The sequence below is a fragment of the Atractosteus spatula genome, chromosome 13, assembly GCF_055471065.1.
Source record: "Atractosteus spatula isolate fAtrSpa1 chromosome 13, fAtrSpa1.hap1, whole genome shotgun sequence".
In the NCBI taxonomy this organism is placed as follows: domain Eukaryota; kingdom Metazoa; phylum Chordata; class Actinopteri; order Semionotiformes; family Lepisosteidae; genus Atractosteus; species Atractosteus spatula.
In genome coordinates this window covers 5051331-5079320 of record NC_142718.1, presented here as the reverse complement: position 1 = coordinate 5079320, position 27990 = coordinate 5051331, and positions in this window count along the sequence as shown.

Sequence of the window (27990 nt, the reverse complement as noted above, 5' to 3'; positions counted from 1 at the left end):
TAGCAAAACCCGAAGCTAGGGTTAGGGTTTTATTCCCATACAATGTAGACAGTTTTTGATGGCATGGCTGTGTTTTAGGGCTGAAAGGATACTGAGGAATATAGTTCTTTCAATGTTTTCTAAACATTTTTTTCTGGCCTATATGGCTGTATACAGTGCTTTGCCCCAAAAAGGAATGGCGTCTGAATTGCCCGACAGGCAACAGTTTGAAAGAACCTGATTTAGCTTTCAAACTCTTGCCATGGGCTTTGAAATCACAGGCATATTAACAAATAGAGCCAAAATGTATTAGTTGTTTCGGACTTTTCGGCCACTTGAGCCTCAACGTACATTCATTTAGCACTCCGTTCAACCCAAAATGTCCAATTAAAGAATACCTTTCAACAATTAATTTGAGCATTCCTGACACACTCTTTTGGTTTTGGCAGTGTTGTATTGTCTTTTCAGACTCATATTTTGATTCAGAGAAGCAAATTTTTCAGTCTAATGAGTGGAATTTTGAGAAAATTGTCTTTGAGAAATATTTGAGACCTAACCCTAACTAGCAAAACCCGAAGCTAGGGTTAGGGTTTTATTCCCATACAATGTAGACAGTTTTTGATGGCATGGCTGTGTTTTAGGGCTGAAAGGATACTTAGGAATATAGTTCTTTCAATGTTTTCTAAACATTTTTTTCTGACCTATATGGCTGTATAGAGTGCTTTGCCCCAAAAAGGAATGTCGTCTGAATTGCCCAACAGGCAACAGTTCGAAAGAACCTGATTTAGCTTTCAAACTCTTGCCATGGGCTTTGAAATCACAGGCATATTAACAAATAGAGCCAAAATGTATTAGTTGTTTCGGACTTTTCGGCCACTTGAGCCTCAACGTATATTCATTTAGCACTCCGTTCAACCCAAAATGTCCAATGAAAGAATACCTTTCAACAATTAATTTGACCATTCCTGACACACTCTTTTGGTTTTGGCAGTGTTGTATTGTCTTTTCAGACTCATATTTTGATTCAGAGAAGCAAATTTTCCAGTCTAATGAGTGGAATTTTGAGAAAATTGTCTTTGAGAAATATTTGAGCCCTAACCCTAACTAGCAAAACCCGAAGCTAGGGTTAGGGTTTTGATTCCCATACAATGTAGACAGTTTTTGATGGCATGGCTGTTTTTTAGGGCTGAAAGGATACTTAGGAATATAGTTCTTTCAATGTTTTCTAAACATTTTTTTCTGACCTATATGTCTGTATACAGTGCTTTGCTCCAAAAAGGAATGGCGTCTGAATTGCCCGACAGGCAACAGTTTGAAAGAACCTGATTTAGCTTTCACACTCTTGCCATGGGCTTTGAAATCACAGGCATATTAACAAATAGAGCCAAAATGTATTAGTTGTTTCGGACTTTTCGGCCACTTGAGCCTCAACGTACATTCATTTAGGACTCCGTTCAACCCAAAATGTCCAATGAAAGAATACCTTTCAACAATTAATTTGAGCATTCCTGACACACTCTTTTGGTTTTGGCAGTGTTGTATTGTCTTTTCAGACTCATATTTTGATTCAGAGAAGCAAATTTTCCAGTCTAATGAGTGGAATTTTGAGAAAATTGTCTTTGAGAAATATTTGAGCCCTAACCCTAACTAGCAAAACCCGAAGCTAGGGTTAGGGTTTTATTCCCATACAATGTAGACAGTTTTTGATGGCATAGCTGTGTTTTAGGGCTGAAAGGATACTTAAGAATATAGTTCTTTCAATGTTTTCTAAACATTTTTTTCTGACCTATATGGCTGTGTACAGTGCTTTGCTCCAAAAAGGAATGGTGTCTGAATTGCCCGACAGGCAACAGTTCGAAAGAACCTAATTTAGCTTTCAAACTGTTGCCATGGGCTTTGAAATCACAGGCATATTAACAAATAGAGCCAAAATGTATTAGTTGTTTCGGACTTTAGGCCACTTGAGCCTCAACGTACATTCATTTAGCACTCCGTTCAACCCAAAATGTCCAATGAAAGAATACCTTTCAACAATCAATTTGACCATTCCTGACCCACTCTTTTTCTTTTGGCAGTGTTGTATTGTCTTTTCAGACTCATATTTTGATTCAGAGAAGTAAATTTTCCAGTCTAATGAGTGGAAATTTGAGAAAATTGTCTTTGAGAAATATTTGAGCCCTAACCCTATCTAGCAAAACCCGAAGCTAGGGTTAGGGTTTTATTCCCATACAATGTAGACAGTTTTTGATGGCATGGCTGTGTTTTAGGGCTGAAATGATACTTAGGAATATAGTTCTTTCAATGTTTTCTAAACATTTTTTTCTGACCTATATGGCTGTATACAGTGCTTTGCTCCAAAAAGGAATGGCGTCTGAATTGCCCGACAGGCAACAGTTCGAAAGAACCTGATTTAGCTTTCAAACTCTTGCCATGGGCTTTGAAATCACAGGCATATTAACAAATAGAGCCAAAATGTATTAGTTGTTTCGGACTTTTCGGCCACTTGAGCCTCAGCGTACATTCATTTAGCACTCCGTTCAACCCAAAATGTCCAATGAAAGAATACCTTTCAACAATTAATTTGACCATTCCTGACACACTCTTTTGGTTTTGGCAGTGTTTTATTCTCTTTTCAGACTGAAATTTTGAGTCAGAGAAGCACATTTTCCAGTCTAATGAGTGGAATTTTGAGAAAATTGTCTTTGAGTAATATTTGAGCCCTAACCCTAACTAGCAAAACCCGAAGCTAGGGTTAGGGTTTTATTCCCATACAATGTAGACAGTTTTTGATGGCATGGCTGTTTTTTAGGGCTGAAAGGATACTTAGGAATATAGTTCTTTCAATGTTTTCTAAACATTTTTTTCTGACCTATATGTCTGTATACAGTGCTTTGCTCCAAAAAGGAATGGCGTCTGAATTGCCCGACAGGCAACAGTTTGAAAGAACCTGATTTAGCTTTCACACTCTTGCCATGGGCTTTGAAATCACAGGCATATTAACAAATAGAGCCAAAATGTATTAGTTGTTTCGGACTTTTCGGCCACTTGAGCCTCAACGTACATTCATTTAGCACTCCGTTCAACCCAAAATGTCCAATGAAAGAATACCTTTCAACAATTAATTTGAGCATTCCTGACACACTCTTTTGGTTTTGGCAGTGTTGTATTGTCTTTTCAGACTCATATTTTGATTCAGAGAAGCAAATTTTCCAGTCTAATGAGTGGAATTTTGAGAAAATTGTCTTTGAGAAATATTTGAGCCCTAACCCTAACTAGCAAAATCCGAAGCTAGGGTTAGGGTTTTATTCCCATACAATGTAGACAGTTTTTTATGGCATGGCTGTGTTTTAGGGCTGAAAGGATACTTAGGAATATAGTTCTTTCAATGTTTTCTAAACATTTTTTTCTGACCTATATGGCTGTATACAGTGCTTTGCTCCAATAAGGAATGGCGTCTGAATTGCCCGACAGGCAACAGTTCGAAAGAACCTGATTTAGCTTTCAAACTCTTGCCATGGGCTTTGAAATCACAGGCATATTAACAAATAGAGTCAAAATGTATTAGTTGTTTCGGACTTTTCGGCCACTTGAGCCTCAACGTACATTCATTTAGCACTCCGTTCAACCCAAAATTTCCAATGAAAGAATACCTTTCAGCAATTAATTTGAGCATTCCTGACACACTCTTTTGGTTTTGGCAGTGTTGTATTGTCTTTTCAGACTCATATTTTGATTCAGAGAAGCAAATTTTTCAATCTAATGAGTGGAATTTTGAGAAAATTGTCTTTGAGAAATATTTGAGCCGTAACCCTAACTAGCAAAACCCGAAGCTAGGGTTAGGGTTTTATTCCCATACAATGTAGACAGTTTTTGATGGCATGGCTGTGTTTTAGGGCTGAAAGGATACTTAGGAATATAGTTCTTTCAATGTTTTCTAAACATTTTTTTCTGACCTATATGATTGTATACAGTGCTTTGCTCCAAAAAGGAAAGAAGTCTGAATTGCCCGACAGGCAACAGTTCGAAAGAACCTGATTTAGCTTTCAAACTCTTGCCATGGGCTTTGAAATCACAGGCATATTAACAAATAGAGCCAAAATGTATTAGTTGTTTCGGACTTTTCGGCCACTTGAGCCTCAGCGTACATTCATTTAGCACTCCGTTCAACCCAAAATGTCCAATGAAAGAATACCTTTCAACAATTAATTTGACCATTCCTGACACACTCTTTTGGTTTTGGCAGTGTTTTATTCTCTTTTCAGACTGAAATTTTGAGTCAGAGAAGCACATTTTCCAGTCTAATGAGTGGAATTTTGAGAAAATTGTCTTTGAGTAATATTTGAGACCTAACCCTAACTAGCAAAACCCGAAGCTAGGGTTAGGGTTTTGATTCCCATACAATGTAGACAGTTTTTGATGGCATGGCTGTTTTTTAGGGCTGAAAGGATACTTAGGAATATAGTTCTTTCAATGTTTTCTAAACATTTTTTTCTGACCTATATGTCTGTATACAGTGCTTTGCTCCAAAAAGGAATGGCGTCTGAATTGCCCGACAGGCAACAGTTTGAAAGAACCTGATTTAGCTTTCACACTCTTGCCATGGGCTTTGAAATCACAGGCATATTAACAAATAGAGCCAAAATGTATTAGTTGTTTCGGACTTTTCGGCCACTTGAGCCTCAACGTACATTCATTTAGGACTCCGTTCAACCCAAAATGTCCAATGAAAGAATACCTTTCAACAATTAATTTGAGCATTCCTGACACACTCTTTTGGTTTTGGCAGTGTTGTATTGTCTTTTCAGACTCATATTTTGATTCAGAGAAGCAAATTTTCCAGTCTAATGAGTGGAATTTTGAGAAAATTGTCTTTGAGAAATATTTGAGCCCTAACCCTAACTAGCAAAATCCGAAGCTAGGGTTAGGGTTTTATTCCCATACAATGTAGACAGTTTTTTATGGCATGGCTGTGTTTTAGGGCTGAAAGGATACTTAGGAATATAGTTCTTTCAATGTTTTCTAAACATTTTTTTCTGACCTATATGGCTGTATACAGTGCTTTGCTCCAAAAAGGAATGGCGTCTGAATTGCCCGACAGGCAACAGTTTGAAAGAACCTGATTTAGCTTTCACACTCTTGCCATGGGCTTTGAAATCACAGGCATATTAACAAATAGAGCCAAAATGTATTAGTTGTTTCGGACTTTTCGGCCACTTGAGCCTCAACGTACATTCATTTAGCACTCCGTTCAACCCAAAATGTCCAATGAAAGAATACCTTTCAACAATTAATTTGAGCATTCCTGACACACTCTTTTGGTTTTGGCAGTGTTGTATTGTCTTTTCAGACTCATATTTTGATTCAGAGAAGCAAATTTTCCAGTCTAATGAGTGGAATTTTGAGAAAATTGTCTTTGAGAAATATTTGAGCCCTAACCCTAACTAGCAAAACCCGAAGCTAGGGTTAGGGTTTTATTCCCATACAATGTAGACAGTTTTTGATGGCATGGCTGTGTTTTAGGGCTGAAATGATACTTAGGAATATAGTTCTTTCAATGTTTTCTAAACATTTTTTCTGACCTATATGGCTGTATACAGTGCTTTGCTCCAAAAAGGAATGGCGTCTGAATTGCCCGACAGGCAACAGTTCGAAAGAACCTGATTTAGCTTTCAAACTCTTGCCATGGGCTTTGAAATCACAGGCATATTAACAAATAGAGCCAAAATGTATTAGTTGTTTCGGACTTTTCGGCCACTTGAGCCTCAGCGTACATTCATTTAGCACTCCGTTCAACCCAAAATGTCCAATGAAAGAATACCTTTCAACAATTAATTTGACCATTCCTGACACACTCTTTTGGTTTTGGCAGTGTTTTATTCTCTTTTCAGACTGAAATTTTGAGTCAGAGAAGCACATTTTCCAGTCTAATGAGTGGAATTTTGAGAAAATTGTCTTTGAGTAATATTTGAGCCCTAACCCTAACTAGCAAAACCCGAAGCTAGGGTTAGGGTTTTATTCCCATACAATGTAGACAGTTTTTGATGGCATGGCTGTTTTTTAGGGCTGAAAGGATACTTAGGAATATAGTTCTTTCAATGTTTTCTAAACATTTTTTTCTGACCTATATGTCTGTATACAGTGCTTTGCTCCAAAAAGGAATGGCGTCTGAATTGCCCGACAGGCAACAGTTTGAAAGAACCTGATTTAGCTTTCACACTCTTGCCATGGGCTTTGAAATCACAGGCATATTAACAAATAGAGCCAAAATGTATTAGTTGTTTCGGACTTTTCGGCCACTTGAGCCTCAACGTACATTCATTTAGCACTCCGTTCAACCCAAAATGTCCAATGAAAGAATACCTTTCAACAATTAATTTGAGCATTCCTGACACACTCTTTTGGTTTTGGCAGTGTTGTATTGTCTTTTCAGACTCATATTTTGATTCAGAGAAGCAAATTTTCCAGTCTAATGAGTGGAATTTTGAGAAAATTGTCTTTGAGAAATATTTGAGCCCTAACCCTAACTAGCAAAATCCGAAGCTAGGGTTAGGGTTTTATTCCCATACAATGTAGACAGTTTTTTATGGCATGGCTGTGTTTTAGGGCTGAAAGGATACTTAGGAATATAGTTCTTTCAATGTTTTCTAAACATTTTTTTCTGACCTATATGGCTGTATACAGTGCTTTGCTCCAATAAGGAATGGCGTCTGAATTGCCCGACAGGCAACAGTTCGAAAGAACCTGATTTAGCTTTCAAACTCTTGCCATGGGCTTTGAAATCACAGGCATATTAACAAATAGAGCCAAAATGTATTAGTTGTTTCGGACTTTTCGGCCACTTGAGCCTCAACGTACATTCATTTAGCACTCCGTTCAACCCAAAATTTCCAATGAAAGAATACCTTTCAGCAATTAATTTGAGCATTCCTGACACACTCTTTTGGTTTTGGCAGTGTTGTATTGTCTTTTCAGACTCATATTTTGATTCAGAGAAGCAAATTTTTCAATCTAATGAGTGGAATTTTGAGAAAATTGTCTTTGAGAAATATTTGAGCCGTAACCCTAACTAGCAAAACCCGAAGCTAGGGTTAGGGTTTTATTCCCATACAATGTAGACAGTTTTTGATGGCATGGCTGTGTTTTAGGGCTGAAAGGATACTTAGGAATATAGTTCTTTCAATGTTTTCTAAACATTTTTTTCTGACCTATATGATTGTATACAGTGCTTTGCTCCAAAAAGGAAAGAAGTCTGAATTGCCCGACAGGCAACAGTTCGAAAGAACCTGATTTAGCTTTCAAACTCTTGCCATGGGCTTTGAAATCACAGGCATATTAACAAATAGAGCCAAAATGTATTAGTTGTTTCGGACTTTTCGGCCACTTGAGCCTCAGCGTACATTCATTTAGCACTCCGTTCAACCCAAAATGTCCAATGAAAGAATACCTTTCAACAATTAATTTGACCATTCCTGACACACTCTTTTGGTTTTGGCAGTGTTTTATTCTCTTTTCAGACTGAAATTTTGAGTCAGAGAAGCACATTTTCCAGTCTAATGAGTGGAATTTTGAGAAAATTGTCTTTGAGTAATATTTGAGCCCTAACCCTAACTAGCAAAACCCGAAGCTAGGGTTAGGGTTTTATTCCCATATAATGTAGACAGTTTTTGATGGCATGGCTGTGTTTTAGGGCTGAAAGGATACTGAGGAATATAGTTCTTTCAATGTTTTCTAAACATTTTTTTCTGGCCTATATGGCTGTATACAGTGCTTTGCCCCAAAAAGGAATGGCGTCTGAATTGCCCGACAGGCAACAGTTTGAAAGAACCTGATTTAGCTTTCAAACTCTTGCCATGGGCTTTGAAATCACAGGCATATTAACAAATAGAGCCAAAATGTATTAGTTGTTTCGGACTTTTCGGCCACTTGAGCCTCAACGTACATTCATTTAGCACTCCGTTCAACCCAAAATGTCCAATTAAAGAATACCTTTCAACAATTAATTTGAGCATTCCTGACACACTCTTTTGGTTTTGGCAGTGTTGTATTGTCTTTTCAGACTCATATTTTGATTCAGAGAAGCAAATTTTCCAGTCTAATGAGTGGAATTTTGAGAAAATTGTCTTTGAGAAATATTTGAGACCTAACCCTAACTAGCAAAACCCGAAGCTAGGGTTAGGGTTTTATTCCCATACAATGTAGACAGTTTTTGATGGCATGGCTGTGTTTTAGGGCTGAAAGGATACTTAGGAATATAGTTCTTTCAATGTTTTCTAAACATTTTTTTCTGACCTATATGGCTGTATAGAGTGCTTTGCCCCAAAAAGGAATGTCGTCTGAATTGCCCAACAGGCAACAGTTCGAAAGAACCTGATTTAGCTTTCAAACTCTTGCCATGGGCTTTGAAATCACAGGCATATTAACAAATAGAGCCAAAATGTATTAGTTGTTTCGGACTTTTCGGCCACTTGAGCCTCAACGTATATTCATTTAGCACTCCGTTCAACCCAAAATGTCCAATGAAAGAATACCTTTCAACAATTAATTTGACCATTCCTGACACACTCTTTTGGTTTTGGCAGTGTTGTATTGTCTTTTCAGACTCATATTTTGATTCAGAGAAGCAAATTTTCCAGTCTAATGAGTGGAATTTTGAGAAAATTGTCTTTGAGAAATATTTGAGCCCTAACCCTAACTAGCAAAACCCGAAGCTAGGGTTAGGGTTTTGATTCCCATACAATGTAGACAGTTTTTGATGGCATGGCTGTTTTTTAGGGCTGAAAGGATACTTAGGAATATAGTTCTTTCAATGTTTTCTAAACATTTTTTTCTGACCTATATGTCTGTATACAGTGCTTTGCTCCAAAAAGGAATGGCGTCTGAATTGCCCGACAGGCAACAGTTTGAAAGAACCTGATTTAGCTTTCACACTCTTGCCATGGGCTTTGAAATCACAGGCATATTAACAAATAGAGCCAAAATGTATTAGTTGTTTCGGACTTTTCGGCCACTTGAGCCTCAACGTACATTCATTTAGGACTCCGTTCAACCCAAAATGTCCAATGAAAGAATACCTTTCAACAATTAATTTGAGCATTCCTGACACACTCTTTTGGTTTTGGCAGTGTTGTATTGTCTTTTCAGACTCATATTTTGATTCAGAGAAGCAAATTTTCCAGTCTAATGAGTGGAATTTTGAGAAAATTGTCTTTGAGAAATATTTGAGCCCTAACCCTAACTAGCAAAACCCGAAGCTAGGGTTAGGGTTTTATTCCCATACAATGTAGACAGTTTTTGATGGCATAGCTGTGTTTTAGGGCTGAAAGGATACTTAAGAATATAGTTCTTTCAATGTTTTCTAAACATTTTTTTCTGACCTATATGGCTGTGTACAGTGCTTTGCTCCAAAAAGGAATGGTGTCTGAATTGCCCGACAGGCAACAGTTCGAAAGAACCTAATTTAGCTTTCAAACTGTTGCCATGGGCTTTGAAATCACAGGCATATTAACAAATAGAGCCAAAATGTATTAGTTGTTTCGGACTTTAGGCCACTTGAGCCTCAACGTACATTCATTTAGCACTCCGTTCAACCCAAAATGTCCAATGAAAGAATACCTTTCAACAATCAATTTGACCATTCCTGACCCACTCTTTTTCTTTTGGCAGTGTTGTATTGTCTTTTCAGACTCATATTTTGATTCAGAGAAGTAAATTTTCCAGTCTAATGAGTGGAAATTTGAGAAAATTGTCTTTGAGAAATATTTGAGCCCTAACCCTATCTAGCAAAACCCGAAGCTAGGGTTAGGGTTTTATTCCCATACAATGTAGACAGTTTTTGATGGCATGGCTGTGTTTTAGGGCTGAAATGATACTTAGGAATATAGTTCTTTCAATGTTTTCTAAACATTTTTTTCTGACCTATATGGCTGTATACAGTGCTTTGCTCCAAAAAGGAATGGCGTCTGAATTGCCCGACAGGCAACAGTTCGAAAGAACCTGATTTAGCTTTCAAACTCTTGCCATGGGCTTTGAAATCACAGGCATATTAACAAATAGAGCCAAAATGTATTAGTTGTTTCGGACTTTTCGGCCACTTGAGCCTCAGCGAACATTCATTTAGCACTCCGTTCAACCCAAAATGTCCAATGAAAGAATACCTTTCAACAATTAATTTGACCATTCCTGACACACTCTTTTGGTTTTGGCAGTGTTTTATTCTCTTTTCAGACTGAAATTTTGAGTCAGAGAAGCACATTTTCCAGTCTAATGAGTGGAATTTTGAGAAAATTGTCTTTGAGTAATATTTGAGCCCTAACCCTAACTAGCAAAACCCGAAGCTAGGGTTAGGGTTTTATTCCCATACAATGTAGACAGTTTTTGATGGCATGGCTGTTTTTTAGGGCTGAAAGGATACTTAGGAATATAGTTCTTTCAATGTTTTCTAAACATTTTTTTCTGACCTATATGTCTGTATACAGTGCTTTGCTCCAAAAAGGAATGGCGTCTGAATTGCCCGACAGGCAACAGTTTGAAAGAACCTGATTTAGCTTTCACACTCTTGCCATGGGCTTTGAAATCACAGGCATATTAACAAATAGAGCCAAAATGTATTAGTTGTTTCGGACTTTTCGGCCACTTGAGCCTCAACGTACATTCATTTAGCACTCCGTTCAACCCAAAATGTCCAATGAAAGAATACCTTTCAACAATTAATTTGAGCATTCCTGACACACTCTTTTGGTTTTGGCAGTGTTGTATTGTCTTTTCAGACTCATATTTTGATTCAGAGAAGCAAATTTTCCAGTCTAATGAGTGGAATTTTGAGAAAATTGTCTTTGAGAAATATTTGAGCCCTAACCCTAACTAGCAAAATCCGAAGCTAGGGTTAGGGTTTTATTCCCATACAATGTAGACAGTTTTTTATGGCATGGCTGTGTTTTAGGGCTGAAAGGATACTTAGGAATATAGTTCTTTCAATGTTTTCTAAACATTTTTTTCTGACCTATATGGCTGTATACAGTGCTTTGCTCCAATAAGGAATGGCGTCTGAATTGCCCGACAGGCAACAGTTCGAAAGAACCTGATTTAGCTTTCAAACTCTTGCCATGGGCTTTGAAATCACAGGCATATTAACAAATAGATCCAAAATGTATTAGTTGTTTCGGACTTTTCGGCCACTTGAGCCTCAACGTACATTCATTTAGCACTCCGTTCAACCCAAAATTTCCAATGAAAGAATACCTTTCAGCAATTAATTTGAGCATTCCTGACACACTCTTTTGGTTTTGGCAGTGTTGTATTGTCTTTTCAGACTCATATTTTGATTCAGAGAAGCAAATTTTTCAATCTAATGAGTGGAATTTTGAGAAAATTGTCTTTGAGAAATATTTGAGCCGTAACCCTAACTAGCAAAACCCGAAGCTAGGGTTAGGGTTTTATTCCCATACAATGTAGACAGTTTTTGATGGCATGGCTGTGTTTTAGGGCTGAAAGGATACTTAGGAATATAGTTCTTTCAATGTTTTCTAAACATTTTTTTCTGACCTATATGATTGTATACAGTGCTTTGCTCCAAAAAGGAAAGAAGTCTGAATTGCCCGACAGGCAACAGTTCGAAAGAACCTGATTTAGCTTTCAAACTCTTGCCATGGGCTTTGAAATCACAGGCATATTAACAAATAGAGCCAAAATGTATTAGTTGTTTCGGACTTTTCGGCCAATTGAGCCTCAGCGTACATTCATTTAGCACTCCGTTCAACCCAAAATGTCCAATGAAAGAATACCTTTCAACAATTAATTTGACCATTCCTGACACACTCTTTTGGTTTTGGCAGTGTTTTATTCTCTTTTCAGACTGAAATTTTGAGTCAGAGAAGCACATTTTCCAGTCTAATGAGTGGAATTTTGAGAAAATTGTCTTTGAGTAATATTTGAGACCTAACCCTAACTAGCAAAACCCGAAGCTAGGGTTAGGGTTTTGATTCCCATACAATGTAGACAGTTTTTGATGGCATGGCTGTTTTTTAGGGCTGAAAGGATACTTAGGAATATAGTTCTTTCAATGTTTTCTAAACATTTTTTTCTGACCTATATGTCTGTATACAGTGCTTTGCTCCAAAAAGGAATGGCGTCTGAATTGCCCGACAGGCAACAGTTTGAAAGAACCTGATTTAGCTTTCACACTCTTGCCATGGGCTTTGAAATCACAGGCATATTAACAAATAGAGCCAAAATGTATTAGTTGTTTCGGACTTTTCGGCCACTTGAGCCTCAACGTACATTCATTTAGGACTCCGTTCAACCCAAAATGTCCAATGAAAGAATACCTTTCAACAATTAATTTGAGCATTCCTGACACACTCTTTTGGTTTTGGCAGTGTTGTATTGTCTTTTCAGACTCATATTTTGATTCAGAGAAGCAAATTTTCCAGTCTAATGAGTGGAATTTTGAGAAAATTGTCTTTGAGAAATATTTGAGCCCTAACCCTAACTAGCAAAATCCGAAGCTAGGGTTAGGGTTTTATTCCCATACAATGTAGACAGTTTTTTATGGCATGGCTGTGTTTTAGGGCTGAAAGGATACTTAGGAATATAGTTCTTTCAATGTTTTCTAAACATTTTTTTCTGACCTATATGGCTGTATACAGTGCTTTGCTCCAATAAGGAATGGCGTCTGAATTGCCCGACAGGCAACAGTTCGAAAGAACCTGATTTAGCTTTCAAACTCTTGCCATGGGCTTTGAAATCACAGGCATATTAACAAATAGAGCCAAAATGTATTAGTTGTTTCGGACTTTTCGGCCACTTGAGCCTCAACGTACATTCATTTAGCACTCCGTTCAACCCAAAATTTCCAATGAAAGAATACCTTTCAGCAATTAATTTGAGCATTCCTGACACACTCTTTTGGTTTTGGCAGTGTTGTATTGTCTTTTCAGACTCATATTTTGATTCAGAGAAGCAAATTTTTCAATCTAATGAGTGGAATTTTGAGAAAATTGTCTTTGAGAAATATTTGAGCCCTAACCCTAACTAGCAAAATCCGAAGCTAGGGTTAGGGTTTTATTCCCATACAATGTAGACAGTTTTTGATGGCATGGCTGTGTTTTAGGGCTGAAAGGATACTGAGGAATATAGTTCTTTCAATGTTTCTAAACATTTTTTTCTGGCCTATATGGCTGTATACAGTGCTTTGCCCCAAAAAGGAATGGCGTCTGAATTGCCCGACAGGCAACAGTTCGAAAGAACTTGATTTAGCTTTCAAACTCTTGCCATGGGCTTTGAAATCACAGGCATATTAACAAATAGAGCCAAAATGTATTAGTTGTTTCGGACTTTTCGGCCACTTGAGCCTCAACGTACATTCATTTAGCACTCCGTTCAACCCAAAATGTCCAATGAAAGAATACCTTTCAACAATTAATTTGAGCATTCCTGACACACTCTTTTGGTTTTGGCAGTGTTGTATTGTATTTTCAGACTCATATTTTGATTCAGAGAAGCAAATTTTCCAGTCTAATGAGTGGAATTTTGAGGAAATTGTCTTTGAGAAATATTTGAGCCCTAACCCTAACTAGGAAAACCCGAAGCTAGGGTTAGGGTTTTATTCCCATACAATGTAGACAGTTTTTGATGGCATGGCTGTGTTTTAGGGCTGAAAGGATACTTAGGAATATAGTTCTTTCAATGTTTTCTAAACATTTTTTTCTGGCCTATATGGCTGTATACAGTGCTTTGCCCCAAAAAGGAATGGCGTCTGATTTGCCCGACAAGCAACAGTTCGAAAGAACCTGATTTAGCTTTCAAGCTCTTGCCATTGGCTTTGAAATCACAGGCATATTAACAAATAGAGCCAAAATGTATTAGTTGTTTCGGACTTTTCGGCCACTTGAGCCTCAACGTACATTCATTTAGCACTCCGTTCAACCCAAAATGTCCAATGAAAGAATACCTTTCAACAATTAATTTGAGCATTCCTGACACACTCTTTTGGTTTTGGCAGTGTTGTATTGTCTTTTCAGACTCATATTTTGATTCAGAGAAGCAAATTTTTCAATCTAATGAGTGGAATTTTGAGAAAATTGTCTTTGAGAAATATTTGAGCCCTAACCCTAACTAGCAAAATCCGAAGCTAGGGTTAGGGTTTTATTCCCATACAATGTAGACAGTTTTTTATGGCATGGCTGTGTTTTAGGGCTGAAAGGATACTTAGGAATATAGTTCTTTCAATGTTTTCTAAACATTTTTTTCTGACCTATATGGCTGTATACAGTGCTTTGCTCCAATAAGGAATGGCGTCTGAATTGCCCGACAGGCAACAGTTCGAAAGAACCTGATTTAGCTTTCAAACTCTTGCCATGGGCTTTGAAATCACAGGCATATTAACAAATAGAGCCAAAATGTATTAGTTGTTTCGGACTTTTCGGCCACTTGAGCCTCAACGTACATTCATTTAGCACTCCGTTCAACCCAAAATTTCCAATGAAAGAATACCTTTCAGCAATTAATTTGAGCATTCCTGACACACTCTTTTGGTTTTGGCAGTGTTGTATTGTCTTTTCAGACTCATATTTTGATTCAGAGAAGCAAATTTTTCAATCTAATTAGTGGAATTTTGAGAAAATTGTCTTTGAGAAATATTTGAGCCGTAACCCTAACTAGCAAAACCCGAAGCTAGGGTTAGGGTTTTATTCCCATACAATGTAGACAGTTTTTGATGGCATGGCTGTGTTTTAGGGCTGAAAGGATACTGAGGAATATAGTTCTTTCAATGTTTCTAAACATTTTTTTCTGGCCTATATGGCTGTATACAGTGCTTTGCCCCAAAAAGGAATGGCGTCTGAATTGCCCGACAGGCAACAGTTCGAAAGAACTTGATTTAGCTTTCAAACTCTTGCCATGGGCTTTGAAATCACAGGCATATTAACAAATAGAGCCAAAATGTATTAGTTGTTTCGGACTTTTCGGCCACTTGAGCCTCAACGTACATTCATTTAGCACTCCGTTCAACCCAAAATGTCCAATGAAAGAATACCTTTCAACAATTAATTTGAGCATTCCTGACACACTCTTTTGGTTTTGGCAGTGTTGTATTGTCTTTTCAGACTCATATTTTGATTCAGAGAAGCAAATTTTCCAGTCTAATGAGTGGAATTTTGAGGAAATTGTCTTTGAGAAATATTTGAGCCCTAACCCTAACTAGGAAAACCCGAAGCTAGGGTTAGGGTTTTATTCCCATACAATGTAGACAGTTTTTGATGGCATGGCTGTGTTTTAGGGCTGAAAGGATACTTAGGAATATAGTTCTTTCAATGTTTTCTAAACATTTTTTTCTGGCCTATATGGCTGTATACAGTGCTTTGCCCCAAAAAGGAATGGCGTCTGATTTGCCCGACAAGCAACAGTTCGAAAGAACCTGATTTAGCTTTCAAGCTCTTGCCATTGGCTTTGAAATCACAGGCATATTAACAAATAGAGCCAAAATGTATTAGTTGTTTCGGACTTTTCGGCCACTTGAGCCTCAACGTACATTCATTTAGCACTCCGTTCAACCCAAAATGTCCAATGAAAGAATACCTTTCAACAATTAATTTGAGCATTCCTGACACACTCTTTTGGTTTTGGCAGTGTTGTATTGTCTTTTCAGACTCATATTTTGATTCAGAGAAGCAAATTTTCCAGTCTAATGAGTGGAATTTTGAGAAAATTGTCTTTGAGAAATATTTGAGCCCTAACCCTAACTAGCAAAATCCGAAGCTAGGGTTAGGGTTTTATTCCCATACAATGTAGACAGTTTTTTATGGCATGGCTGTGTTTTAGGGCTGAAAGGATACTTAGGAATATAGTTCTTTCAATGTTTTCTAAACATTTTTTTCTGACCTATATGGCTGTATACAGTGCTTTGCTCCAATAAGGAATGGCGTCTGAATTGCCCGACAGGCAACAGTTCGAAAGAACCTGATTTAGCTTTCAAACTCTTGCCATGGGCTTTGAAATCACAGGCATATTAACAAATAGAGCCAAAATGTATTAGTTGTTTCGGACTTTTCGGCCACTTGAGCCTCAACGTACATTCATTTAGCACTCCGTTCAACCCAAAATTTCCAATGAAAGAATACCTTTCAGCAATTAATTTGAGCATTCCTGACACACTCTTTTGGTTTTGGCAGTGTTGTATTGTCTTTTCAGACTCATATTTTGATTCAGAGAAGCAAATTTTTCAATCTAATGAGTGGAATTTTGAGAAAATTGTCTTTGAGAAATATTTGAGCCGTAACCCTAACTAGCAAAACCCGAAGCTAGGGTTAGGGTTTTATTCCCATACAATGTAGACAGTTTTTGATGGCATGGCTGTGTTTTAGGGCTGAAAGGATACTTAGGAATATAGTTCTTTCAATGTTTTCTAAACATTTTTTTCTGACCTATATGATTGTATACAGTGCTTTGCTCCAAAAAGGAAAGAAGTCTGAATTGCCCGACAGGCAACAGTTCGAAAGAACCTGATTTAGCTTTCAAACTCTTGCCATGGGCTTTGAAATCACAGGCATATTAACAAATAGAGCCAAAATGTATTAGTTGTTTCGGACTTTTCGGCCACTTGAGCCTCAGCGTACATTCATTTAGCACTCCGTTCAACCCAAAATGTCCAATGAAAGAATACCTTTCAACAATTAATTTGACCATTCCTGACACACTCTTTTGGTTTTGGCAGTGTTTTATTCTCTTTTCAGACTGAAATTTTGAGTCAGAGAAGCACATTTTCCAGTCTAATGAGTGGAATTTTGAGAAAATTGTCTTTGAGTAATATTTGAGACCTAACCCTAACTAGCAAAACCCGAAGCTAGGGTTAGGGTTTTATTCCCATACAATGTAGACAGTTTTTTATGGCATGGCTGTGTTTTAGGGCTGAAAGGATACTTAGGAATATAGTTCTTTCAATGTTTTCTAAACATTTTTTTCTGACCTATATGGCTGTATACAGTGCTTTGCTCCAATAAGGAATGGCGTCTGAATTGCCCGACAGGCAACAGTTCGAAAGAACCTGATTTAGCTTTCAAACTCTTGCCATGGGCTTTGAAATCACAGGCATATTAACAAATAGAGCCAAAATGTATTAGTTGTTTCGGACTTTTCGGCCACTTGAGCCTCAACGTACATTCATTTAGCACTCCGTTCAACCCAAAATTTCCAATGAAAGAATACCTTTCAGCAATTAATTTGAGCATTCCTGACACACTCTTTTGGTTTTGGCAGTGTTGTATTGTCTTTTCAGACTCATATTTTGATTCAGAGAAGCAAATTTTTCAATCTAATTAGTGGAATTTTGAGAAAATTGTCTTTGAGAAATATTTGAGCCGTAACCCTAACTAGCAAAACCCGAAGCTAGGGTTAGGGTTTTATTCCCATACAATGTAGACAGTTTTTGATGGCATGGCTGTGTTTTAGGGCTGAAAGGATACTGAGGAATATAGTTCTTTCAATGTTTCTAAACATTTTTTTCTGGCCTATATGGCTGTATACAGTGCTTTGCCCCAAAAAGGAATGGCGTCTGAATTGCCCGACAGGCAACAGTTCGAAAGAACTTGATTTAGCTTTCAAACTCTTGCCATGGGCTTTGAAATCACAGGCATATTAACAAATAGAGCCAAAATGTATTAGTTGTTTCGGACTTTTCGGCCACTTGAGCCTCAACGTACATTCATTTAGCACTCCGTTCAACCCAAAATGTCCAATGAAAGAATACCTTTCAACAATTAATTTGAGCATTCCTGACACACTCTTTTGGTTTTGGCAGTGTTGTATTGTCTTTTCAGACTCATATTTTGATTCAGAGAAGCAAATTTTCCAGTCTAATGAGTGGAATTTTGAGGAAATTGTCTTTGAGAAATATTTGAGCCCTAACCCTAACTAGGAAAACCCGAAGCTAGGGTTAGGGTTTTATTCCCATACAATGTAGACAGTTTTTGATGGCATGGCTGTGTTTTAGGGCTGAAAGGATACTTAGGAATATAGTTCTTTCAATGTTTTCTAAACATTTTTTTCTGGCCTATATGGCTGTATACAGTGCTTTGCCCCAAAAAGGAATGGCGTCTGATTTGCCCGACAAGCAACAGTTCGAAAGAACCTGATTTAGCTTTCAAGCTCTTGCCATTGGCTTTGAAATCACAGGCATATTAACAAATAGAGCCAAAATGTATTAGTTGTTTCGGACTTTTCGGCCACTTGAGCCTCAACGTACATTCATTTAGCACTCCGTTCAACCCAAAATGTCCAATGAAAGAATACCTTTCAACAATTAATTTGAGCATTCCTGACACACTCTTTTGGTTTTGGCAGTGTTGTATTGTCTTTTCAGACTCATATTTTGATTCAGAGAAGCAAATTTTCCAGTCTAATGAGTGGAATTTTGAGAAAATTGTCTTTGAGAAATATTTGAGCCCTAACCCTAACTAGCAAAATCCGAAGCTAGGGTTAGGGTTTTATTCCCATACAATGTAGACAGTTTTTTATGGCATGGCTGTGTTTTAGGGCTGAAAGGATACTTAGGAATATAGTTCTTTCAATGTTTTCTAAACATTTTTTTCTGACCTATATGGCTGTATACAGTGCTTTGCTCCAATAAGGAATGGCGTCTGAATTGCCCGACAGGCAACAGTTCGAAAGAACCTGATTTAGCTTTCAAACTCTTGCCATGGGCTTTGAAATCACAGGCATATTAACAAATAGAGCCAAAATGTATTAGTTGTTTCGGACTTTTCGGCCACTTGAGCCTCAACGTACATTCATTTAGCACTCCGTTCAACCCAAAATTTCCAATGAAAGAATACCTTTCAGCAATTAATTTGAGCATTCCTGACACACTCTTTTGGTTTTGGCAGTGTTGTATTGTCTTTTCAGACTCATATTTTGATTCAGAGAAGCAAATTTTTCAATCTAATGAGTGGAATTTTGAGAAAATTGTCTTTGAGAAATATTTGAGCCGTAACCCTAACTAGCAAAACCCGAAGCTAGGGTTAGGGTTTTATTCCCATACAATGTAGACAGTTTTTGATGGCATGGCTGTGTTTTAGGGCTGAAAGGATACTTAGGAATATAGTTCTTTCAATGTTTTCTAAACATTTTTTTCTGACCTATATGATTGTATACAGTGCTTTGCTCCAAAAAGGAAAGAAGTCTGAATTGCCCGACAGGCAACAGTTCGAAAGAACCTGATTTAGCTTTCAAACTCTTGCCATGGGCTTTGAAATCACAGGCATATTAACAAATAGAGCCAAAATGTATTAGTTGTTTCGGACTTTTCGGCCACTTGAGCCTCAGCGTACATTCATTTAGCACTCCGTTCAACCCAAAATGTCCAATGAAAGAATACCTTTCAACAATTAATTTGACCATTCCTGACACACTCTTTTGGTTTTGGCAGTGTTTTATTCTCTTTTCAGACTGAAATTTTGAGTCAGAGAAGCACATTTTCCAGTCTAATGAGTGGAATTTTGAGAAAATTGTCTTTGAGTAATATTTGAGACCTAACCCTAACTAGCAAAACCCGAAGCTAGGGTTAGGGTTTTGATTCCCATACAATGTAGACAGTTTTTGATGGCATGGCTGTTTTTTAGGGCTGAAAGGATACTTAGGAATATAGTTCTTTCAATGTTTTCTAAACATTTTTTTCTGACCTATATGTCTGTATACAGTGCTTTGCTCCAAAAAGGAATGGCGTCTGAATTGCCCGACAGGCAACAGTTTGAAAGAACCTGATTTAGCTTTCACACTCTTGCCATGGGCTTTGAAATCACAGGCATATTAACAAATAGAGCCAAAATGTATTAGTTGTTTCGGACTTTTCGGCCACTTGAGCCTCAACGTACATTCATTTAGGACTCCGTTCAACCCAAAATGTCCAATGAAAGAATACCTTTCAACAATTAATTTGAGCATTCCTGACACACTCTTTTGGTTTTGGCAGTGTTGTATTGTCTTTTCAGACTCATATTTTGATTCAGAGAAGCAAATTTTCCAGTCTAATGAGTGGAATTTTGAGAAAATTGTCTTTGAGAAATATTTGAGCCCTAACCCTAACTAGCAAAATCCGAAGCTAGGGTTAGGGTTTTATTCCCATACAATGTAGACAGTTTTTTATGGCATGGCTGTGTTTTAGGGCTGAAAGGATACTTAGGAATATAGTTCTTTCAATGTTTTCTAAACATTTTTTTCTGACCTATATGGCTGTATACAGTGCTTTGCTCCAATAAGGAATGGCGTCTGAATTGCCCGACAGGCAACAGTTCGAAAGAACCTGATTTAGCTTTCAAACTCTTGCCATGGGCTTTGAAATCACAGGCATATTAACAAATAGAGCCAAAATGTATTAGTTGTTTCGGACTTTTCGGCCACTTGAGCCTCAACGTACATTCATTTAGCACTCCGTTCAACCCAAAATTTCCAATGAAAGAATACCTTTCAGCAATTAATTTGAGCATTCCTGACACACTCTTTTGGTTTTGGCAGTGTTGTATTGTCTTTTCAGACTCATATTTTGATTCAGAGAAGCAAATTTTTCAATCTAATGAGTGGAATTTTGAGAAAATTGTCTTTGAGAAATATTTGAGCCCTAACCCTAACTAGCAAAATCCGAAGCTAGGGTTAGGGTTTTATTCCCATACAATGTAGACAGTTTTTGATGGCATGGCTGTGTTTTAGGGCTGAAAGGATACTGAGGAATATAGTTCTTTCAATGTTTCTAAACATTTTTTTCTGGCCTATATGGCTGTATACAGTGCTTTGCCCCAAAAAGGAATGGCGTCTGAATTGCCCGACAGGCAACAGTTCGAAAGAACTTGATTTAGCTTTCAAACTCTTGCCATGGGCTTTGAAATCACAGGCATATTAACAAATAGAGCCAAAATGTATTAGTTGTTTCGGACTTTTCGGCCACTTGAGCCTCAACGTACATTCATTTAGCACTCCGTTCAACCCAAAATGTCCAATGAAAGAATACCTTTCAACAATTAATTTGAGCATTCCTGACACACTCTTTTGGTTTTGGCAGTGTTGTATTGTCTTTTCAGACTCATATTTTGATTCAGAGAAGCAAATTTTCCAGTCTAATGAGTGGAATTTTGAGGAAATTGTCTTTGAGAAATATTTGAGCCCTAACCCTAACTAGGAAAACCCGAAGCTAGGGTTAGGGTTTTATTCCCATACAATGTAGACAGTTTTTGATGGCATGGCTGTGTTTTAGGGCTGAAAGGATACTTAGGAATATAGTTCTTTCAATGTTTTCTAAACATTTTTTTCTGGCCTATATGGCTGTATACAGTGCTTTGCCCCAAAAAGGAATGGCGTCTGATTTGCCCGACAAGCAACAGTTCGAAAGAACCTGATTTAGCTTTCAAGCTCTTGCCATTGGCTTTGAAATCACAGGCATATTAACAAATAGAGCCAAAATGTATTAGTTGTTTCGGACTTTTCGGCCACTTGAGCCTCAACGTACATTCATTTAGCACTCCGTTCAACCCAAAATGTCCAATGAAAGAATACCTTTCAACAATTAATTTGAGCATTCCTGACACACTCTTTTGGTTTTGGCAGTGTTGTATTGTCTTTTCAGACTCATATTTTGATTCAGAGAAGCAAATTTTTCAATCTAATGAGTGGAATTTTGAGAAAATTGTCTTTGAGAAATATTTGAGCCCTAACCCTAACTAGCAAAACCCGAAGCTAGGGTTAGGGTTTTATTCCCATACAATGTAGACAGTTTTTGATGGCATGGCTGTGTTTTAGGGCTGAAAGGATACTGAGGAATATAGTTCTTTCAATGTTTCTAAACATTTTTTTCTGGCCTATATGGCTGTATACAGTGCTTTGCCCCAAAAAGGAATGGTGTCTGAATTGCCCGACAGGCAACAGTTCGAAAGAACCTGATTTAGCTTTCAAACTCTTGCCATGGGCTTTGAAATCACAGGCATATTAACAAATAGAGCCAAAATGTATTAGTTGTTTCGGACTTTTCGGCCACTTGAGCCTCAGCGTACATTCATTTAGCACTCCGTTCAACCCAAAATGTCCAATGAAAGAATACCTTTCAACAATTAATTTGACCATTCCTGACACACTCTTTTGGTTTTGGCAGTGTTTTATTCTCTTTTCAGACTGAAATTTTGAGTCAGAGAAGCACATTTTCCAGTCTAATGAGTGGAATTTTGAGAAAATTGTCTTTGAGTAATATTTGAGCCCTAACCCTAACTAGCAAAACCCGAAGCTAGGGTTAGGGTTTTATTCCCATACAATGTAGACAGTTTTTGATGGCATGGCTGTGTTTTAGGGCTGAAAGGATACTGAGGAATATAGTTCTTTCAATGTTTTCTAAACATTTTTTTCTGGCCTATATGGCTGTATACAGTGCTTTGCCCCAAAAAGGAATGGCGTCTGAATTGCCCGACAGGCAACAGTTTGAAAGAACCTGATTTAGCTTTCAAACTCTTGCCATGGGCTTTGAAATCACAGGCATATTAACAAATAGAGCCAAAATGTATTAGTTGTTTCGGACTTTTCGGCCACTTGAGCCTCAACGTACATTCATTTAGCACTCCGTTCAACCCAAAATGTCCAATTAAAGAATACCTTTCAACAATTAATTTGAGCATTCCTGACACACTCTTTTGGTTTTGGCAGTGTTGTATTGTCTTTTCAGACTCATATTTTGATTCAGAGAAGCAAATTTTTCAGTCTAATGAGTGGAATTTTGAGAAAATTGTCTTTGAGAAATATTTGAGACCTAACCCTAACTAGCAAAACCCGAAGCTAGGGTTAGGGTTTTATTCCCATACAATGTAGACAGTTTTTGATGGCATGGCTGTGTTTTAGGGCTGAAAGGATACTTAGGAATATAGTTCTTTCAATGTTTTCTAAACATTTTTTTCTGACCTATATGGCTGTATAGAGTGCTTTGCCCCAAAAAGGAATGTCGTCTGAATTGCCCAACAGGCAACAGTTCGAAAGAACCTGATTTAGCTTTCAAACTCTTGCCATGGGCTTTGAAATCACAGGCATATTAACAAATAGAGCCAAAATGTATTAGTTGTTTCGGACTTTTCGGCCACTTGAGCCTCAACGTATATTCATTTAGCACTCCGTTCAACCCAAAATGTCCAATGAAAGAATACCTTTCAACAATTAATTTGACCATTCCTGACACACTCTTTTGGTTTTGGCAGTGTTGTATTGTCTTTTCAGACTCATATTTTGATTCAGAGAAGCAAATTTTCCAGTCTAATGAGTGGAATTTTGAGAAAATTGTCTTTGAGAAATATTTGAGCCCTAACCCTAACTAGCAAAACCCGAAGCTAGGGTTAGGGTTTTGATTCCCATACAATGTAGACAGTTTTTGATGGCATGGCTGTTTTTTAGGGCTGAAAGGATACTTAGGAATATAGTTCTTTCAATGTTTTCTAAACATTTTTTTCTGACCTATATGTCTGTATACAGTGCTTTGCTCCAAAAAGGAATGGCGTCTGAATTGCCCGACAGGCAACAGTTTGAAAGAACCTGATTTAGCTTTCACACTCTTGCCATGGGCTTTGAAATCACAGGCATATTAACAAATAGAGCCAAAATGTATTAGTTGTTTCGGACTTTTCGGCCACTTGAGCCTCAACGTACATTCATTTAGGACTCCGTTCAACCCAAAATGTCCAATGAAAGAATACCTTTCAACAATTAATTTGAGCATTCCTGACACACTCTTTTGGTTTTGGCAGTGTTGTATTGTCTTTTCAGACTCATATTTTGATTCAGAGAAGCAAATTTTCCAGTCTAATGAGTGGAATTTTGAGAAAATTGTCTTTGAGAAATATTTGAGCCCTAACCCTAACTAGCAAAATCCGAAGCTAGGGTTAGGGTTTTATTCCCATACAATGTAGACAGTTTTTTATGGCATGGCTGTGTTTTAGGGCTGAAAGGATACTTAGGAATATAGTTCTTTCAATGTTTTCTAAACATTTTTTTCTGGCCTATATGGCTGTATACAGTGCTTTGCCCCAAAAAGGAATGGCGTCTGAATTGCCCGACAGGCAACAGTTCGAAAGAACCTGATTTAGCTTTCAAACTCTTGCCATGGGCTTTGAAATCACAGGCATATTAACAAATAGAGCCAAAATGTATTAGTTGTTTCGGACTTTTCGGCCACTTGAGCCTCAACGTACATTCATTTAGCACTCCGTTCAACCCAAAATTTCCAATGAAAGAATACCTTTCAGCAATTAATTTGAGCATTCCTGACACACTCTTTTGGTTTTGGCAGTGTTGTATTGTCTTTTCAGACTCATATTTTGATTCAGAGAAGCAAATTTTTCAATCTAATGAGTGGAATTTTGAGAAAATTGTCTTTGAGAAATATTTGAGCCGTAACCCTAACTAGCAAAACCCGAAGCTAGGGTTAGGGTTTTATTCCCATACAATGTAGACAGTTTTTGATGGCATGGCTGTGTTTTAGGGCTGAAAGGATACTTAGGAATATAGTTCTTTCAATGTTTTCTAAACATTTTTTTCTGACCTATATGATTGTATACAGTGCTTTGCTCCAAAAAGGAAAGAAGTCTGAATTGCCCGACAGGCAACAGTTCGAAAGAACCTGATTTAGCTTTCAAACTCTTGCCATGGGCTTTGAAATCACAGGCATATTAACAAATAGAGCCAAAATGTATTAGTTGTTTCGGACTTTTCGGCCACTTGAGCCTCAGCGTACATTCATTTAGCACTCCGTTCAACCCAAAATGTCCAATGAAAGAATACCTTTCAACAATTAATTTGACCATTCCTGACACACTCTTTTGGTTTTGGCAGTGTTTTATTCTCTTTTCAGACTGAAATTTTGAGTCAGAGAAGCACATTTTCCAGTCTAATGAGTGGAATTTTGAGAAAATTGTCTTTGAGTAATATTTGAGACCTAACCCTAACTAGCAAAACCCGAAGCTAGGGTTAGGGTTTTGATTCCCATACAATGTAGACAGTTTTTGATGGCATGGCTGTTTTTTAGGGCTGAAAGGATACTTAGGAATATAGTTCTTTCAATGTTTTCTAAACATTTTTTTCTGACCTATATGTCTGTATACAGTGCTTTGCTCCAAAAAGGAATGGCGTCTGAATTGCCCGACAGGCAACAGTTTGAAAGAACCTGATTTAGCTTTCACACTCTTGCCATGGGCTTTGAAATCACAGGCATATTAACAAATAGAGCCAAAATGTATTAGTTGTTTCGGACTTTTCGGCCACTTGAGCCTCAACGTACATTCATTTAGGACTCCGTTCAACCCAAAATGTCCAATGAAAGAATACCTTTCAACAATTAATTTGAGCATTCCTGACACACTCTTTTGGTTTTGGCAGTGTTGTATTGTCTTTTCAGACTCATATTTTGATTCAGAGAAGCAAATTTTCCAGTCTAATGAGTGGAATTTTGAGAAAATTGTCTTTGAGAAATATTTGAGCCCTAACCCTAACTAGCAAAATCCGAAGCTAGGGTTAGGGTTTTATTCCCATACAATGTAGACAGTTTTTTATGGCATGGCTGTGTTTTAGGGCTGAAAGGATACTTAGGAATATAGTTCTTTCAATGTTTTCTAAACATTTTTTTCTGACCTATATGGCTGTATACAGTGCTTTGCTCCAATAAGGAATGGCGTCTGAATTGCCCGACAGGCAACAGTTCGAAAGAACCTGATTTAGCTTTCAAACTCTTGCCATGGGCTTTGAAATCACAGGCATATTAACAAATAGAGCCAAAATGTATTAGTTGTTTCGGACTTTTCGGCCACTTGAGCCTCAACGTACATTCATTTAGCACTCCGTTCAACCCAAAATTTCCAATGAAAGAATACCTTTCAGCAATTAATTTGAGCATTCCTGACACACTCTTTTGGTTTTGGCAGTGTTGTATTGTCTTTTCAGACTCATATTTTGATTCAGAGAAGCAAATTTTTCAATCTAATGAGTGGAATTTTGAGAAAATTGTCTTTGAGAAATATTTGAGCCCTAACCCTAACTAGCAAAATCCGAAGCTAGGGTTAGGGTTTTATTCCCATACAATGTAGACAGTTTTTGATGGCATGGCTGTGTTTTAGGGCTGAAAGGATACTGAGGAATATAGTTCTTTCAATGTTTCTAAACATTTTTTTCTGGCCTATATGGCTGTATACAGTGCTTTGCCCCAAAAAGGAATGGCGTCTGAATTGCCCGACAGGCAACAGTTCGAAAGAACTTGATTTAGCTTTCAAACTCTTGCCATGGGCTTTGAAATCACAGGCATATTAACAAATAGAGCCAAAATGTATTAGTTGTTTCGGACTTTTCGGCCACTTGAGCCTCAACGTACATTCATTTAGCACTCCGTTCAACCCAAAATGTCCAATGAAAGAATACCTTTCAACAATTAATTTGAGCATTCCTGACACACTCTTTTGGTTTTGGCAGTGTTGTATTGTCTTTTCAGACTCATATTTTGATTCAGAGAAGCAAATTTTCCAGTCTAATGAGTGGAATTTTGAGGAAATTGTCTTTGAGAAATATTTGAGCCCTAACCCTAACTAGGAAAACCCGAAGCTAGGGTTAGGGTTTTATTCCCATACAATGTAGACAGTTTTTGATGGCATGGCTGTGTTTTAGGGCTGAAAGGATACTTAGGAATATAGTTCTTTCAATGTTTTCTAAACATTTTTTTCTGGCCTATATGGCTGTATACAGTGCTTTGCCCCAAAAAGGAATGGCGTCTGATTTGCCCGACAAGCAACAGTTCGAAAGAACCTGATTTAGCTTTCAAGCTCTTGCCATTGGCTTTGAAATCACAGGCATATTAACAAATAGAGCCAAAATGTATTAGTTGTTTCGGACTTTTCGGCCACTTGAGCCTCAACGTACATTCATTTAGCACTCCGTTCAACCCAAAATGTCCAATGAAAGAATACCTTTCAACAATTAATTTGAGCATTCCTGACACACTCTTTTGGTTTTGGCAGTGTTGTATTGTCTTTTCAGACTCATATTTTGATTCAGAGAAGCAAATTTTTCAATCTAATGAGTGGAATTTTGAGAAAATTGTCTTTGAGAAATATTTGAGCCCTAACCCTAACTAGCAAAACCCGAAGCTAGGGTTAGGGTTTTATTCCCATACAATGTAGACAGTTTTTGATGGCATGGCTGTGTTTTAGGGCTGAAAGGATACTGAGGAATATAGTTCTTTCAATGTTTCTAAACATTTTTTTCTGGCCTATATGGCTGTATACAGTGCTTTGCCCCAAAAAGGAATGGTGTCTGAATTGCCCGACAGGCAACAGTTCGAAAGAACCTGATTTAGCTTTCAAACTCTTGCCATGGGCTTTGAAATCACAGGCATATTAACAAATAGAGCCAAAATGTATTAGTTGTTTCGGACTTTTCGGCCACTTGAGCCTCAGCGTACATTCATTTAGCACTCCGTTCAACCCAAAATGTCCAATGAAAGAATACCTTTCAACAATTAATTTGACCATTCCTGACACACTCTTTTGGTTTTGGCAGTGTTTTATTCTCTTTTCAGACTGAAATTTTGAGTCAGAGAAGCACATTTTCCAGTCTAATGAGTGGAATTTTGAGAAAATTGTCTTTGAGTAATATTTGAGCCCTAACCCTAACTAGCAAAACCCGAAGCTAGGGTTAGGGTTTTATTCCCATACAATGTAGACAGTTTTTGATGGCATGGCTGTGTTTTAGGGCTGAAAGGATACTGAGGAATATAGTTCTTTCAATGTTTTCTAAACATTTTTTTCTGGCCTATATGGCTGTATACAGTGCTTTGCCCCAAAAAGGAATGGCGTCTGAATTGCCCGACAGGCAACAGTTTGAAAGAACCTGATTTAGCTTTCAAACTCTTGCCATGGGCTTTGAAATCACAGGCATATTAACAAATAGAGCCAAAATGTATTAGTTGTTTCGGACTTTTCGGCCACTTGAGCCTCAACGTACATTCATTTAGCACTCCGTTCA